At 36.9% G+C, this 15,968-nt stretch overlaps 1 protein-coding gene across 15 annotated transcripts in view; it reads right to left on the bottom strand.

The window, feature by feature from the left end:
* The window catches only part of KrT95D (phosphofurin acidic cluster sorting protein KrT95D), a 298,169-nt gene that overhangs the window by 25,216 nt on the left and 256,985 nt on the right, over window positions 1–15,968 (bottom strand). The gene's annotated exons all lie outside the window — the stretch shown is intronic.

Here is a 15,968-nt window from a genome sequence, read left to right on the forward strand (position 1 = left end):
GCATACATTTTAATAAGCTTTTTCCGTCTAACTCTGCCCTCCCCCACCCCTCTTCACTTTTTCCTTATCATTTTATTCACTTTCTCCCTTCGTCTTTTTCGTTTCACCTATCTCCATATTCGTCTCATTTTATTTCTTTCTCAGTCTCCTTCCCCTTCTCTCTTTTCTCTTCTCTCATGTTCTTCTCATTCTTCTTCATCCCTTATTGCCTGTCCCACAGGGTGGTATGTATTTTGTTCCAGCCCCACTCCGAGTCTCAGTCCCAGTCCTAGTCCTAATCTCAGTCTACTTCCCGGAAAAAAGGATCGTAAATACTAATATGGGCAAATTTATATACCAAATTTCAGGCAAATCGAATAGGACGTATGTAAATAGGTATGTGGGTATTATTAATTCATGTCTCTATTTCGGCTTCTCATGCATATTTATCAGTTTTGTCAGGTTGATGCGACTGAATATCACAATGAAAATTCCTTTAGAGCTCTCAGCAACATCTTTCATTTGATATCCAAAATACACACGCATACTAGGGGTATCCGGGTCCACGTTTTGGCCTATATCTTGAGACCCTAGTCACCAAGCGGTATAATATATTACTCTGTACTAAAGCACTCATCAACAGTTTCATTAGATATCCATATTATCAAATGAAACACATTCTAGGGGCACCCGGGTCCACGTTTGAACAAAATCGACCGACGCATCTCTTCAAACACCGACGACCAACTAACACACATTTTAGCCTTTCCTTTTATATATATAGATTTTTATTTTTCACACTCTGCAGATATTCGTTGGTTTTGGAAATTCGGCCGGGCCTGGTGATGTGCTATACTTGATATCATTCGCTATAATATTTTTTATTGATAAGCACGCTGTTAAATTAAACACCAACCAATTACACGGAAGTATATCCGCACCACCTGAAAATATGAGTGCCGGTGCGTATACGTAACATTTTATTATTACGTATAAACATATGTATAAAAAAATTTGCAATAAAATAATATCGCGACTATAAACTGAGATATAACCTGCCCTATATTTCAAGTTAGATCAAACTACACGCGGGGTGCAAAACAAATTCAAAATCGGTTTAGTAGTTTAGGAGTCCTTCGCGGACAAACAATGTGACACCTGATTTTTATATATATAGATTTTAATTAATTTTTTTAAGTGTGCGTACCAGTCCCCTTTTTATTAAGCAATCACTCCTCTATATTTAGGGAGCGATAAATCATTATCATGCCCGCCTAAGCGATTTTAGCCTTATTAATTATCCCTGTTTCGCGATAACAGACGCCAATTGGGGCGCAAAAAGAAGGTCAAGTCTTCCTCCACCATGCTCTGCCAACTCAGTATAGGCCTACCTCTTCCTCTGCTTCTAAACTACGGTGTCGAGAGAAATCCTCTCTGGCCGGAGCGTCTTCGTCCATTCGCATAACATGACCTAGCCAGCGAAGCCTTTTTCCTTAAGTAAAAAATATTTCTTATAAATCATATAATTTCAAAAAAATGTTTAAGGTAAACGGTTTTATTGAAAACAATACTTACATTAAGTAATAATAAAACTAAAAGCTAGAAAATAATTAGGTAGGTCCTAGATACTAGTCATCACACTCCTCATCAATCTAGGACGTTGATCAAAAAATTAAATAAAAGCGTTGGGCGCGTGAAATTTCTAAAATTGTGGAGCGTAGCATAACCTTATTAAGGTTCAGTTGGTCTTATATATGACTATCAATAGAAATTTGATTTTATTTAATTTCCAAGTTTTTAGTCTTTATGTATTTAAGTGCCTATTATTTCTCATTCTATTTAGTCCATTTAGTGACTCATTATTACACGGACTCTTTCCTGACAAATTGTTACAATCTAAGTCCCCAATACATAATCCTTCCAAAAACTTTACTCGACTCTGCGCCACGTATGCTTGTCCCTCCTCCAATTCCAAAATATTTTGATGTCACTTCTACCGGACTATATGTAATATTTGTTCCAAATATGAGCCAAATCGGACATCATAGGTCGCTTTCTATTCATGTATGTATTAAAAATAAATAAAAATATAAGGCGCGATAACCTCCGAAGAGATCTAAGGCCGAGCTTCTCTTCCAATTTGCGTCGTGCTCCTCTTAATTTTCCCTACAAATTGGCCGGACGGGACCTACATGTTTTATGCCGACTCCGAACGGCATCTGCAAGGCAGATGAGTTTTCACTGAGAGCTTTTCATGGCAGAAATACACCCGGAGCGCTTGTCAAACACTGCCGAGGGGCGACCCCGCTTAGAAAAATTTTCTTCTAATTTAAAAATCTTATTTCTAAAATTTTTGATGTTGCTTTGCCCGGGGTGTGAACCCAGGGCATACGGTGTGGTAGGCGGAGCACGCTACCATCACACCACGGTGGCCGCCAGTGTATGTATTATGTGTTCCAAATATGAGTCAAATCGGACCACAAATAAGATTTTTTTAATCTCGCGATCCTTGCACCACCTAGCGGCGATTTTTCTCATATGTCACTTTCTATTTATGTATGTATTATGTGTTCCAAATATGAACCAAATCGGACCACAGATACGATTTTGTGAAATATTTCGATCCATGCGCCACCTTTCGGAGTTTTTTTTCTTATTATTGCATTATAATCGGGTTCTGAACTATATTCCAAGTTTCAAGCTTGTAGCTTATCGGGAAGTTACTTAAATTTTAATTACAAAATTCGTTCACAACGCCCGGCCGGCCTGCCAAGTTAAGCTAAATAAAACCGTTTAAAAAGAGCAAAATCAATTAACAAACACGTTAAGTTTTGTGTGAAAAAACTAGCGCTAAATGAACAATACGATAGAAGGTATCGGCAGGGTACTTGATGTCAGTTACTCTCTTACTTGTTTAATATAATCGTTTATCGTAGAGTATAAGTATCTTTTTAAAATGGCAAATTCCATAAGCCAGACTAGGGCCTAGGTTAGTCAAGACTTAGAGCACCAAGTCGATTCTTCATAGATTTAAATGTGTAGCCTGCACCTACGGTTTTCCGCGGGTTTTAAGTTGTATACATCTATTTCGGTAATTTTTCTTCAAATGGCAAATTAAATTTGTATATCTACGTACCTAATATCACTGTAATTGAAAAATGCTTACGTAAATTACTTCATAAACAATTCAAAGCATGGTAAATTACCTTAAATTCTAGGAAACAAAGAGAAATGGAATAACTTTTTACAAATCTATTCGTATTTATTTCTTTTATGTTTTTAAAACAAGAACATTTCCTTACGCCTAAATTTAACTATTATTCACAAATCCCAATCCTCTTGCCATATGAATACATGTAACAATTCTACAATTTTGATTGAATGGCCTGGATTGACTAATCTTTGAGTGTCTAAGCTATACCAAAATATATAATAACAATGAACCACAGGTTTTCATTATGTTTATTAAGTGGATGTAGCTAACTATATTGATTTGTCGACAACAATAAACTTTCAAATTTTATTTAAGAATCTGTTTATATTTACACATTCATGCTTCTGGCATACGTGCGGCAAAATGTGCGTAGTTGTTTTGTCTATTATCCTAAATATTTCATTGCTTTATTCATGCCATGGTATCAATTTCAATTCAATTAATACCCAATGATTTTGGGGCATTATTCAAATAAGTGGCTGTTTAACTAATTTGTAATTTTCCCCTTTTTCTGGTTGCTAGTGATGACAACTTGCATGCCCTATTGAAATCGATTGTGGACATTAGAGTGATCCTTCGCAATCAAATTAAAGATTTTTTCCAGTCTCACGCCTTCAAATTTTAGTACATTTCTCTGGTCAATACTTTAAAAAACATTCATATTTTAACTGCTGTAAATTTTTCCAATTGTTTGCATTTAATCACAATAGAATTTTCAAAGTTCGCTTGAGTAGTTCCCTCGAAAGTATTAAGTACTCTACTATTTCGCTATACTAAATATGTTTGAAACAACTTCCATGAATTTTGTAACTGAAACTATTCAAACCATTTCTGCTTCTGAATTTGTTTGAGCATGCAGCTTTGTAGCTCAATCAAAGTGCGTACAAGTTATATGGGTCTGTCTCCAAATTCGCACTGATTTTTGACAATTTCTTCCAAATGTTGTTTCAGATTTTCTTCCATACATTTCGCATAATTGAAATTTTTATATGAAATAAAATTATTAAAAATATTTGGGACACTGATTAACTTGCACTTTCGCATACTAACATTGATTGTACTACAAAGCTACTAAAAAAAGATCAGAAAATTCTAAGCTAAAAGTTCGGAATTTTCATAAATTTTTTTGGATTTTTCGAAAAAAATTTCCGATTTCTCGAAAACTTCTTTGATATTTGTTTGCATAATTTCAGCTACATATGTCATAAAAGATTTTCTTGATCTTCGATACTTTGCAGCGTCGCGCTTGATTTCAGACTGTCCTGCTTGGTCGATCATGTGCAAATTTCTAAATACTTAATTGGCGCTTAACTTTTAAACGGTTATGGCCATCCAACAAGGTGCGCCAGTCTTTTTTTCGTTGAGTTAACTGGCACCAATTGGTCACACCAAATGTCACACCCCCAGAGGATTGGGGCCGCCCTGTTAGTCTGCTTTCATAGGCGGTTTCCGATAAAAATACTTTCCTAGCAGGAGCATCATCTTTCATGCGCATGACATGGCTTAAACAGGGTAGCCGCTATGTTTTAATTCGCTGGACTATGTTCATGTCTGCGTAAAGCTCGTACAGCTCATCATTAAATCTTTTTCGATATACGCCGTCGCCAAAACGATGAGGTCCGTAAATCTTTCGAAGGACTGATTTTGTTATGGTCAATGTCTGCACCATATGGCAGGACGGGTACGATAAGTGACTTGTAGAGCATGATTTTTATTTGCCGAGGGGACTTTACTTTTGAATTGTTGTTTTTAGGGCTACATATTTTTTGGTAAAGTTGGCGGGTTGTTGTTGTGTTTACAGTGGTCACCTCATTCAATAGGTGCGAGCACTCACAATTTACGTGTCTCTGCAGCGGTTGGGTAGTGTATATTGATAACAAAGTTCACCGAGTGCGGGCTAGCTAAGGTGTTGTTACCGATTATGTGTGTATTAGGCTGAGGGTATTATTGTATGGATCAAACGGCTGCCTAGGCTGGTACCGGATCACATCATTGTGCTAACGGAGATGTTTCTTTAACCCTCTTGTTGCTAGGGTGTCCCAGTTTGTGACAATTTAGCAAAAACTGCCTGTTCGGCGTTTTGTTATGCTCTTTAATGTTGAGATCTTTTGCATCACTGTGTAGATGGTGTCCAGGTGTCATAAGTAGACATCCCGTGGCAATTCTGAGTGCAGCCTTTTGGTAGGCCTCAAGCCTTTTCCAGTGTGCGTTTTTAAGACCAGGCGAGCCAACTAGTATGTATAGCACATGCGCTGCCGGCCAATTGCTTTGTACGTGGTTATCAACGTTTCTTTATCTTTTCTCCAAGTGCTGCCAGCAAGCGGCTTGAGGATTTCGTTGCGACATTGTTCTTTGCATACAATTTCAGTGGTATTCGACTTGAAGTTGAGAGTATTATCGGACGTTACTCCTAAGATCTTTGGGTGACTGATAGTAGGTAGCGTAACACCATCGACGGGAACATCCAATATTTGCGTAATCTTGCCTTCCACGTCGTAAACAGAGTGACCGTGGATTTGATCGGTGATATTACTAGGTAACGCGAGGTGAAGAAACTAGAAAACTGGGGAAATAGGTGTTTATTCTAGAAAACAACTCGTCAAATGCAGAGCCAGGTCCCGTTGCCATTGATAGTAACTCCTTTTGGTGGGGGAGAGAGCTTTGATATGTAGAAATAAAATTTTTGCCGCTATTGGGATATGGTTAATTCAGCATTATCTCTACAATTATATCAAGCAGTTATATATACATTTGAGGGAATTGGGAGATGAAGCGAAAGTTGGCGCAGGAATGGTGATGTAAAGGAGAGTGGTATGGTTAGAGAGAAGCAGAGTAAGATGGGAGATGGTTGGTTGCTGTGCTGCCCAGCTATGAAGCCGGGCGCAAGTAGCGCTCTAGGCGCCATTTTGATGCACTTTCTCCTGGAACCAATTATATTTTGGCTGATGTACCCTGCGTATTGTTTTACTCAAACCACTTGGTTAAAACAATAAACCTACTGATGTCCTTGAGGCGGCAGTTTTACACCGCCCCTAAGTCCGGAAACACATAGTTGCCTAGAGTTCGGGACCGAAAATTCGCGAGGGCTGGGCAATCGCAGAGGAAGTGAGTAACGTATTCCTCGGCACCCTCCTGCCTACAGCTCTTACACCTCTCATTTTAGGGGATACACATTCTACTCGCGTGCGCGCTAAACGGCCAGTGCCCTGTAATAGTGGCTGTGATTCTGTATATTTCCTTCCTAGACCTATTTAGTAGATCATTGGTTCTTTTCTGATTGTAGTCTGGCCAGATTAGTTTGGTCCGTAGAGTACCAATCACGGATTGCTATTTTCCTAAGATAGGTGGGAATGTCTCTTTTAATAGATGTGAGTGGTCGATGCACAGCGACTGCTTCCATGATGTCTAATGATGCTCCTGCCTTTGCTATTTCATCCGCTTTTTCGTTGCCGTCAAGGTTCCTGTGGCCGGGTACCCAGCTGAGTGTGATAGCTGCCTGGTTAGCTGCTTCACGTAGCACCCTCACGTAGCTTTAGAGGATGTGTACGGCGATTCTAGCGCTTTTAACGCCGCTTGACTGTCGGAGTATATGACTACCTCACCGTCTATCCGGTTCTGCAGCAGGAAGATGCAGGCCCTCTCTATTCCTTGCAGCTCTGCCTGGAATATGCTAGCTGTGTTTGGAAGGCGGATGGGGATTGCAACTTTTAGTTGGTTGGAGAAGACACCTGCGCCGACGCCGCAGTCCATTTTGGATCCGTCAGTGTAGAGTGAGGTGACGCCCTCCCTGCCAATTTTGGGAGATAGATAGCATAAGGGAAGGACATGAACATAAAGACGAACGGACGATAAGTAGAAGTACGTATGTACATTATCTCAATGGCTTCCAATATAAAAGTTTCCAAAACCATTGCACATATGGCGACTAGCAAAAAATAAACGACCTTGTGAACTCTGCAACTATAATTCAATTTTTAATTAAATTGAACAAGTAGTTTGTTTTCGAAGTTGAAGGTTGTCTACAATATGTAAATTAAGGAAACCACAAAATGTATAACTTCGACAGAATATTACAAAAACTATTTTAGAAACAAGTTAATCGCTGTCGCTTTTCCAACCGCACCCAAGGTTCAGAACAAATTGAAAATTTTGCGAATGCATAGAAATATTATTTTGTAGCATATCAAAGTGCAGCGCTTGACGTTTAGGGCAAAAAAAAAAACAATAACACAGTGTCGCAAAATTTTGTAACGGTTATTGTTTATGTTGCCATTACAGCATTTGAATGTCGTAAAATAGCAAAAAGTCAAGTTGACGTGATTTGAAAAGGTCATCACAACCGTTTAATGGTGATTTATTGTCATGTTTATACCTACTCGTATTACAGATATAAAAAAGATTGTTAATCTATAACTACAATTCCAGTGCAAATTTATGATGGCGTGTTTGCTATTCTATTAAACGAAACACTTATGGGCTTTGATAATATACACGTGATCCTCCTAATAGTGTGCTAAAATTAACAAGTTTACGCCCAGCGCCCCATTTTTAAAACGCCTCATATATATTTATCAGTCAAAAACATAGTCGCTTACGCGCAAATTCTTTCCTTTCATAATTTTGTAATAAAATACTACCATGAATTGAATTTTTTGAATTAATGTTAAATTTTCTCTGAAACATTTGGGAGGTTGTTTTGGCAGGTTTGCGATATCGTCAAACAATAGTTTCGCTTGTATAGTCCGTCCGTCCGTTCTTTAACACGATAACTTGAGTAAATTTTGAGGTATCTTGATGAAATTTGGTGTGTAGGTTCCTGGGTACTCATCTCAGATCGCTATTTAAAATGAACTATATCGGAAAATAACCACGCCCACTTTTTCTATATCGGAAATTTCGAAAAAATTGAAAAAGTGCGATAATTCATTACCAAATAAAGCAATGAAACTTGGTAGGTGAGTTGAACTTATGACGCAGAATAGACAACTAGTAAAATTTTGGACAATGGGCGTGGCACCGCCCACTTTTAAAAGAAGGTAATTTAGAAGTTTTGCAAGCTGTAATTTGGCAGTCGTTGAAGATATCAGGATGAAATTTGGCAGGAACGTTACTCTCATTACTATATGTATGCTTAGTAAAAATTAGCAAAATCGGAGAACGACCACGCCCACTTTTTAAAAAAAAAATTTTTTAATAAATTTTTCAAAGAAAAGTTAATATCTTTACAGTATATAAGTAAATTATGTCAACATTCAACTCCAGTAATGATATGGTGCAACAAAAGGGGAATATTTTGAATAAGGTGCCACGATTTTCAAACTTTTGTTGATTCGTAGGGGTAAAGGGGGTCCTAAAAATCAAAAAATTATCATCCGCAGCTCTAGGAAACTCTTAGTTTATGAAATATAAGCTTTTTAATTTCCAAATTTAGTAAAATTTCAACTTAAGTCCTGCACTTAAAATTCGGGTCGCACATGTCGATAGCGGTATCAAAAGACGCGTATTTGCGTCAAGATTCAGAATCCGAAAGCAAAAACTATATTTTTTATCTCGTTTAAAAGTTATTCGCGGAAAACACGTCAGTACTATTGTCGCTTTTTCGTTATTGCAATTAAATAAACGAAAACAAATGAAGGTGGTGAATAGTGTTGCCAGCTCCGCAACAATATCTTTTTATCTTGGTAGAACATTATAAGGTGGTGACATGTCGACATAAATGCAAACAAACATACACTATCAATGTATTTTGTTTTGTAATTCCCTGAATAATTTGAAATTAATGTATTTAATTGGAACAAGTGCAGAATACATACATTTGTCAAAAAAAATAAAATAAAAAATCGGACTTTATAGAGATTTTTATGCTGATTCCAACGGTAATTCTGCGTAGAATACCTTTCTTCATAGGCGGCCTTCGGCCGCGCTTATAAAAAATAACCCTGGGCTACGCCATGCCAAGTCCGGGTGTGTGGTATAACCGTGGCTACCGCCACGGTGATGTCCTTCTGCGTAGTACACCCTTCTGCGCGGCACCCCAAATAATATTAGACTACAAATTATTAAAAGTGTTTTACAAAAACAAAATACATTGATAGTGTATGTTTGTTTGCATTTATGTCGACGTGCCACCACCTTATAATGTTCTACCAAGATAAAAAGATATTGTTGCGGAGCTGGCAACACTATTCACCACCTTCATTTGTTTTCGTTTGTTTAATTGCAATAACGAAAAAGCGACAATAGTACCGACGTGTTTTCCGCGAATAACTTTTAAACGAGATAAAAAATATAGTTTTTGCTTTCGGATTCTGAATCTTGACGCAAATACGCGTCTTTTGATACCGCTATCGACATGTGCGACCCGAATTTTAAGTGCAGGACTTAAGTTGAAATTTTACTAAATTTGGAAATTAAAAAGCTTATATTTCATAAACTGAGTTTCCTAGAGCTGCGGATGATAATTTTGTGATTTTTAGGACCCCCTTTACCCCTAAAAATCAACAAAAGCTTGAAAATCGAGGCACCTTATATAAAATCCAACCCCAACAAAATACAAAAATGTAAGAAATTTTCAAAATGGGCGTGGCTCCGCCCTTTTTCATTTAATTTGTCTAGGATACTTTTAATGCCATAAGTCGAACAAAACATTACCAATCCTTGTGAAATTTGGTAGAGGCTTATATTCTGGGACGATAACTGTTTTCTGTAAAAAAGGGCGAAATCGGTTGAAGCCACGCCCAGTTTTTATACACAGTCAACCGTCTGTCCTTCCGCTCGGCCGTTAACATAATAACTTGAGCAAAAATCGATATATCTTTACTAAACTCAGTTCACGTACTTATCTGAACTCACTTTGTATTGGTGTAAAAAATAGCCGAAATCCGACTATGACCACGCCCACTTTTTCGATATCGAAAATTACGAAAAATGAAAAAATGCCATAATTATATACCAAATATTATATAGAAATATTATGTAGAAAAAATGAAAAAGTTTTGCAGGGCGAAATCAAAAGCCCTTGGAATCTTGGAAGGAATACTGTTCGTGGTATTACATATACTAGAGTTCGCCCAGTGGTTGAAATTCAACCACAGGAAAGGAAAGGACATGAAAGGAAAGGAAAGGAAAGGAAAGGAAGGAATATGAATGGAAGAGAAATGAAAGTAAAAGAAAGGAAATAAAAAGAAAATTAATAGAAAGGAAAGGAAAATAAAGAAAAGGTAAGGAAAGGAAAGTAAAGGAAAGGGAACGAAAGGAAAAGAAAGGAAAGGAAAGCAAAGAAAAGAAAACAAAGGAAAGGAAAATAAAAGAATAGAATGGAAAAGAAAGGAAAGCAAAGGAAAGAAAAGAAATAGACTTGATGCATGATCAGCTATGTATTTTTGTTTAATTTTTATTGTGTACAAAGCAACTCCTCGGCCATGCTCACGATTCAGCATAGTACACAAAAAGCACGTACACACACACAGCGTGTCTATAGTATGAATAAGTGTATGTGTAGTGGTTTGACTTTTATGTTAAATTTTTTATATTGGAAGGATTTTTCAAATTTTTTTATTGATGGATAACAGTGTAGCTCAAAATTTCCTATCAATACATATATAATTTGTATACCTTAGAATTATAGTTTAGCAGAAAGCGGTTCCACATTTTTTCATCTTGTCTGTTTATATATAAGACTAGCAGACCCGGCAGACGTTGTTCTGCCCTAAATTTGGCCTATCTGCATACATTTTAATAAGCTTTTTCCGTCTAACTTTGCCCTACCCCTCTACAATTTTTCCTAATCTTTTTATTCACTCCTCCCTCCGTCTTTTTCTCTTCATCTCCATCTTCGTCTCATTCTACATCTTTCTCCTTTTCTCTTTTCTCTTCTCTTAACCTCTTCTTCATCTCTTATTGCCAGTCCCAGAGGGTGGTATGTATTTTGTTCCAGTACCACTCCGAGTCTCAGTCCCAGTCCTAGTCCTAATCCCAGTCCCAGTCCGTCTCTGGTATACTTCCCGGAAAATACGAAATTTCAGGCAAATCGAACAGGACGTATGTAAATAGGTATGTCGGTATTATTAATTCTTGTATTTATTATTATTTTTTTCTTTATTGACAACAAAATTTGATTTGCTTTGCGGCTTCACATGCACATTTATCAGTTTTGCCAGGTTGATGCGACTAAATCGAATATCACAATGAATTTTAGAGCTCTCAGCAACAGCTTTCATTTGATATCAATAATACACACACATTCTAGGGGTATCCGAGTCCGTGTTTTGGCCTATATCTCGAGACCCTAGTCACCCAGCGGTGTAAAACGTACTCTGTACGAAAGCACACATCAACAGCTTCAATTTGATACCCATAATACAAAAACACATTCTAGCTGTATCCGGGACCATGTTTTGGCCTTTATCTCGAGACCGCAGTCACCCAGAGGTGTAAAACTTACTCTGTACTAAAGCATACATCAAAAGCTTAAATTTTATACCCATAATGTAAAAACACATTCTAGGTGTAACCGGGTCCACGTTTTGGCCTACATCTCGAGACCGTAGTCACCCAGCGGCATAAAACTTACTCTGTACTAAAGCACACATCAACATCTTCAATTTGGTACCCATAATGTAAAAACACATCCTAGTGTTACCCTGATCCACGTTTTGGCCTATATCTCGAGACCCTATTCACCAATATGAAAACTACTCTATACTAAAGCACTCATCAACAGCCTCAATTTGATACCCACAATGTAAAAACATTGTCTAGGCGTTCACGGGCCCACGTTTGGCCTATATCTCCAGACTCTAGTCACCCAGGGTATGAAAATTATCCTCTACTAAATCACTCATCAACAGCTTTCATTTGATATCCATATTGTATAAACACATTCTAGGGGTACCCGGGTCCACGTTTTGTGCTATATCTCGAGACCCTAGCCTCCCAGTTGTATAAACACATTCTAGGGGTAACCGGCTCCACGTTTTGGGGTATATCTCGAGACCCTAGCCTCCCAGTTGTATGAAAATCATCCTACACTAAATCACTTATCAACAGTTTTCATTTGTATCCATATTGTATAAACACATTCTAGGGGTAACCGGGTCCACGTTTTGGGGTATATCTCGAGACCCTAGCCTCCCAGTTATATGAAAATTATCCGGTACTATAGCCCTCATCAACAGATTTCATTTGATATCCATATTGTATAAACACATTCTAGGGGTACCCGGGTCCACGTTTTGGACTATATCTCGATATCCTAGCCTCCCAGTTATATGAAAATTATCGTGAACTATAGCACTCATCAACAGCTTTCATTTGATATCCATATTGTATAAACACTTTCTAGGGGTACCCGGGTCCACGTTTTGCGCTATATCTCGAGACCCTAGCCTCCCAGCTGTATGAAAATCATCCTACACTAAATCACTTATCAACAGTTTTCATTTGATATCCATATTGTATAAACACATTCTAGGGGTAACCGGGTCCACGTTTTGGGGTATATCTCGAGACCCTAGCCTCCCAGTTGTATGAAAATTATCCTGTACTATAGCACTCATGAACAGTTTTCATTTGATATCCATATTGTATAAACACATTCAAGGGTACCCTGGTCCACGTTTTGGGCTATATCTCGAGACCCTAGACTCACAGTTGTATGAAAATTATCCTGTACTATAGCACTCATCAGCAGCTTTCATTTGATTCCCATATTGTATAAACACATTCTAAGGGTACCCGGGTACACGTTTTGATCTCAAGACCCTAGACACGTAGCGAAAAAAAGGTAGACGTTGGCCGATTCTCAGACCTGCCCATTATACCCACAAAATTTCATGAGAATTGGTTCAGCCGTTTCGGAGGAGTTCAGCCTCTAAAACCGTGACACAAGAATTTTATATATTAGATAAATAAATTAGCGGTACCCGACAGATGATGTTCTGGATCACCCTGGTCCACATTTTGGTCGATATCTCGAAAACGCCTTCACATATACAACTAAGGGCCACTCCCTTTTAAAACCCTCATTAATACCTTTAATTTGATACCCATATCGTACAAAAAAATTCTAGAGTCACCCTTGGCCCACCTTTATGGCGATATCTCGAAAAGGCGTCCACCTACAGAACTAAGGCCCACTCCCTTTTAAAATACTCATTAACACCTTTCATTTGATACCCATATCGTACAAACAAATTCTAGAGGCATCCCTGGCCCACCTTTATTGCGATATCCTTAAATGGCGTCCACCTATAGAACTATGGCCCACTCCCTCTTAAAATACTCTTTAATACCTTTCATTTGATACACATGTCATACAAACACATTCCAGGGTTACCCTCGGTTCATTTTACTACGAGATGATTTTCCCTTATTTTGTCTCCATAGCTCTCAACTGAGTATGTAATGTTCGGTTACAACCGAACTTAGCCTTCCTTACTTGTTTTCCCTACGAATTGACGAGATCGGACCTTCGATATGTATACCGACTCTGAACGGCATCTGCAAGGCAGATGAGTTTTCACCATACATCGAAAATATCTATTAACAATTTAAAAGCAAATATTCAGATATTCGTTGAAAACTAAAATTCAAAGACAAAAAAAAAAAAAAGAATTTTTTGGGCTCAGAAAAAACCTTACAGTTTGAAATTTTCGTTCTTTCTGATTATTGTTTTGAAAAACTTTGTTTAAACTCAAACGAAAATAATACCCAGCCAGCATTTTTTGAAAATTTTGATCAAAAAATATTTAAATATCATACCCCAAGATGATTAAAAACGTTCAAATTTAAAAGCATTTTCTGTTCGAAAATTAACGTATCGTCGGGAGAAAAATGTACCATAAATGTGATTATTCTTGAATAATCATTTATGATTCCTACTTCGAAACGCTTTTTATTCACATTTGATATCTCTGTAAAATTGAGCTTTAATAATTTTATTTGACTGCTTTTCACAGTCATTTTCTGATCATATCATTTTCTGATGATATATTTCAATCGTTTTGGTTGAGATTTTTGAATCATATTCGAATGTCATTATAATGCATCTATTCTTCATATCTCATTCAAGATAGGATACTACATAATAATCTTATTTCATCAGGGGAAGAAAGCATGCGAAAGTGAGCTATTCGAACCACAGCTAACTCGCAAACAAACTTGACCGATATACACCTGCGACTACAACATCCAACATCAGCATTATCATCTGCATCTTAAAATACGGATACGATACGGGATGTTGAAGCCGTATCCAGGTATGTCAAGATAGTTTCACTTACCTGGGGTTCAAATAGCTCACAACCTATGTATTGACCAATCATTATGTATTTTCTGGGAAGCTGAAGGGGAGAAATTGTTGGGGAAATCTTCGTTCACGAGCAGCATTACATTACTTTTGTCTTGAAGAATATCTTTTGCCTAAATACATAATAAAATTTTTATATATTTTTCTTAGCTTCATGATTGAAAAAATATGTGTATGTGAAAAAAAATTTTTTTTGAATGAAAAGTAAAATTTCAATTTCGAAGTATAAAATTCATTATTCAGTCAACAGATATATTCATAAAAGATTCAGAAAGCTGAATGAAAAATGATTATAAATTTTTGATCACATAACGTAAACACATTTGATTCAAATATGATTACAAAATGTGATTGAAAAACTATATTCAATTTTTGATCATCAAAGGTAAGTATATTTGATTATTCTTTTTGTTGGTTTTTATGAAATATTAAAATTTAATCATCAAATGACTTCAAAAATGATTCCAAAAATTGATCGAAAAATGCTTTTCAGTTTTTTATCATCAAAAGTATTCATATTTGATTATTTCTTTTGTTCAATTGTATGATAACTCATTATTTAGTCAGAAAGAGTAATCAAATTGTATTTATATGTAGGGAATTTCAAAATTTAATCATCTAAATGCTGAGTGGGATATTATAGAAAATTTTTCCGAGAAAAACATTTGAAGCGTATATATGCTAGGTAAATATCGTATCGTGTAAACACACTATGGGCAGGCACAGGGTTGCAGCAAACAAATCCATTAGAGATATTTTCCAATATATCGAGGAAAAAAAAGTCGCAATGTAAAATGTGCAAAAGTAAATTGGCGGGCGAACATTTGACAAATTTAAAACGCCACATAATAACGAAGCACGGAAGATTTCTAGTCGGTTTCAGGGCTATTTTCGAAAATAGCGAACCACCAAGAAAGAAAATTAAAATTTCATTCTCTATACAACCAGAGTCTTTTAAGAATTCGTTAATAAAAATTTTAACAAAAGATGGGCGGCCGTTGTCGCAATTTGTATGATAATGTAATTCTATAAAGCGCAGTTTAATTATGGCAGACACGGAGGTGGTGCACTGAATTTTCAGATCCCATTAAAGTGAAAGTATAAAATAATTTCACTGCCACTATACATATTTTTAATACAAAGGTGAAGATTTAGTGCACTGCATCTGGAAACATTTGAAATGCCGATATTTGCTTGTGCAGAATATCGTTGAATGCGTGCAATAGGGCCGTTCCGCTAATAGACATTGCGACCAGATGGAATTCCACTTTCTTTATGGCAAAAAAGGTATTGGAATTGATGGATTTTGTGGATGCAGAAGAAACGTTGTTCATTATAATTGACTGGGACTGGCTTCACGAATATGTATCGGCATTGGAACCGTTTTCAAGAATTACCTCTTTGTGATCTTTTTAAAATATGGATGGAGCTAAAGCTAAATTTAAGAGAACTGGAGCAAAGCAGTAT

This window comes from Eurosta solidaginis, chromosome 1 (genome assembly GCF_040869045.1).
Source record: "Eurosta solidaginis isolate ZX-2024a chromosome 1, ASM4086904v1, whole genome shotgun sequence".
Classification (NCBI taxonomy): Eukaryota; Metazoa; Arthropoda; class Insecta; order Diptera; family Tephritidae; genus Eurosta; species Eurosta solidaginis.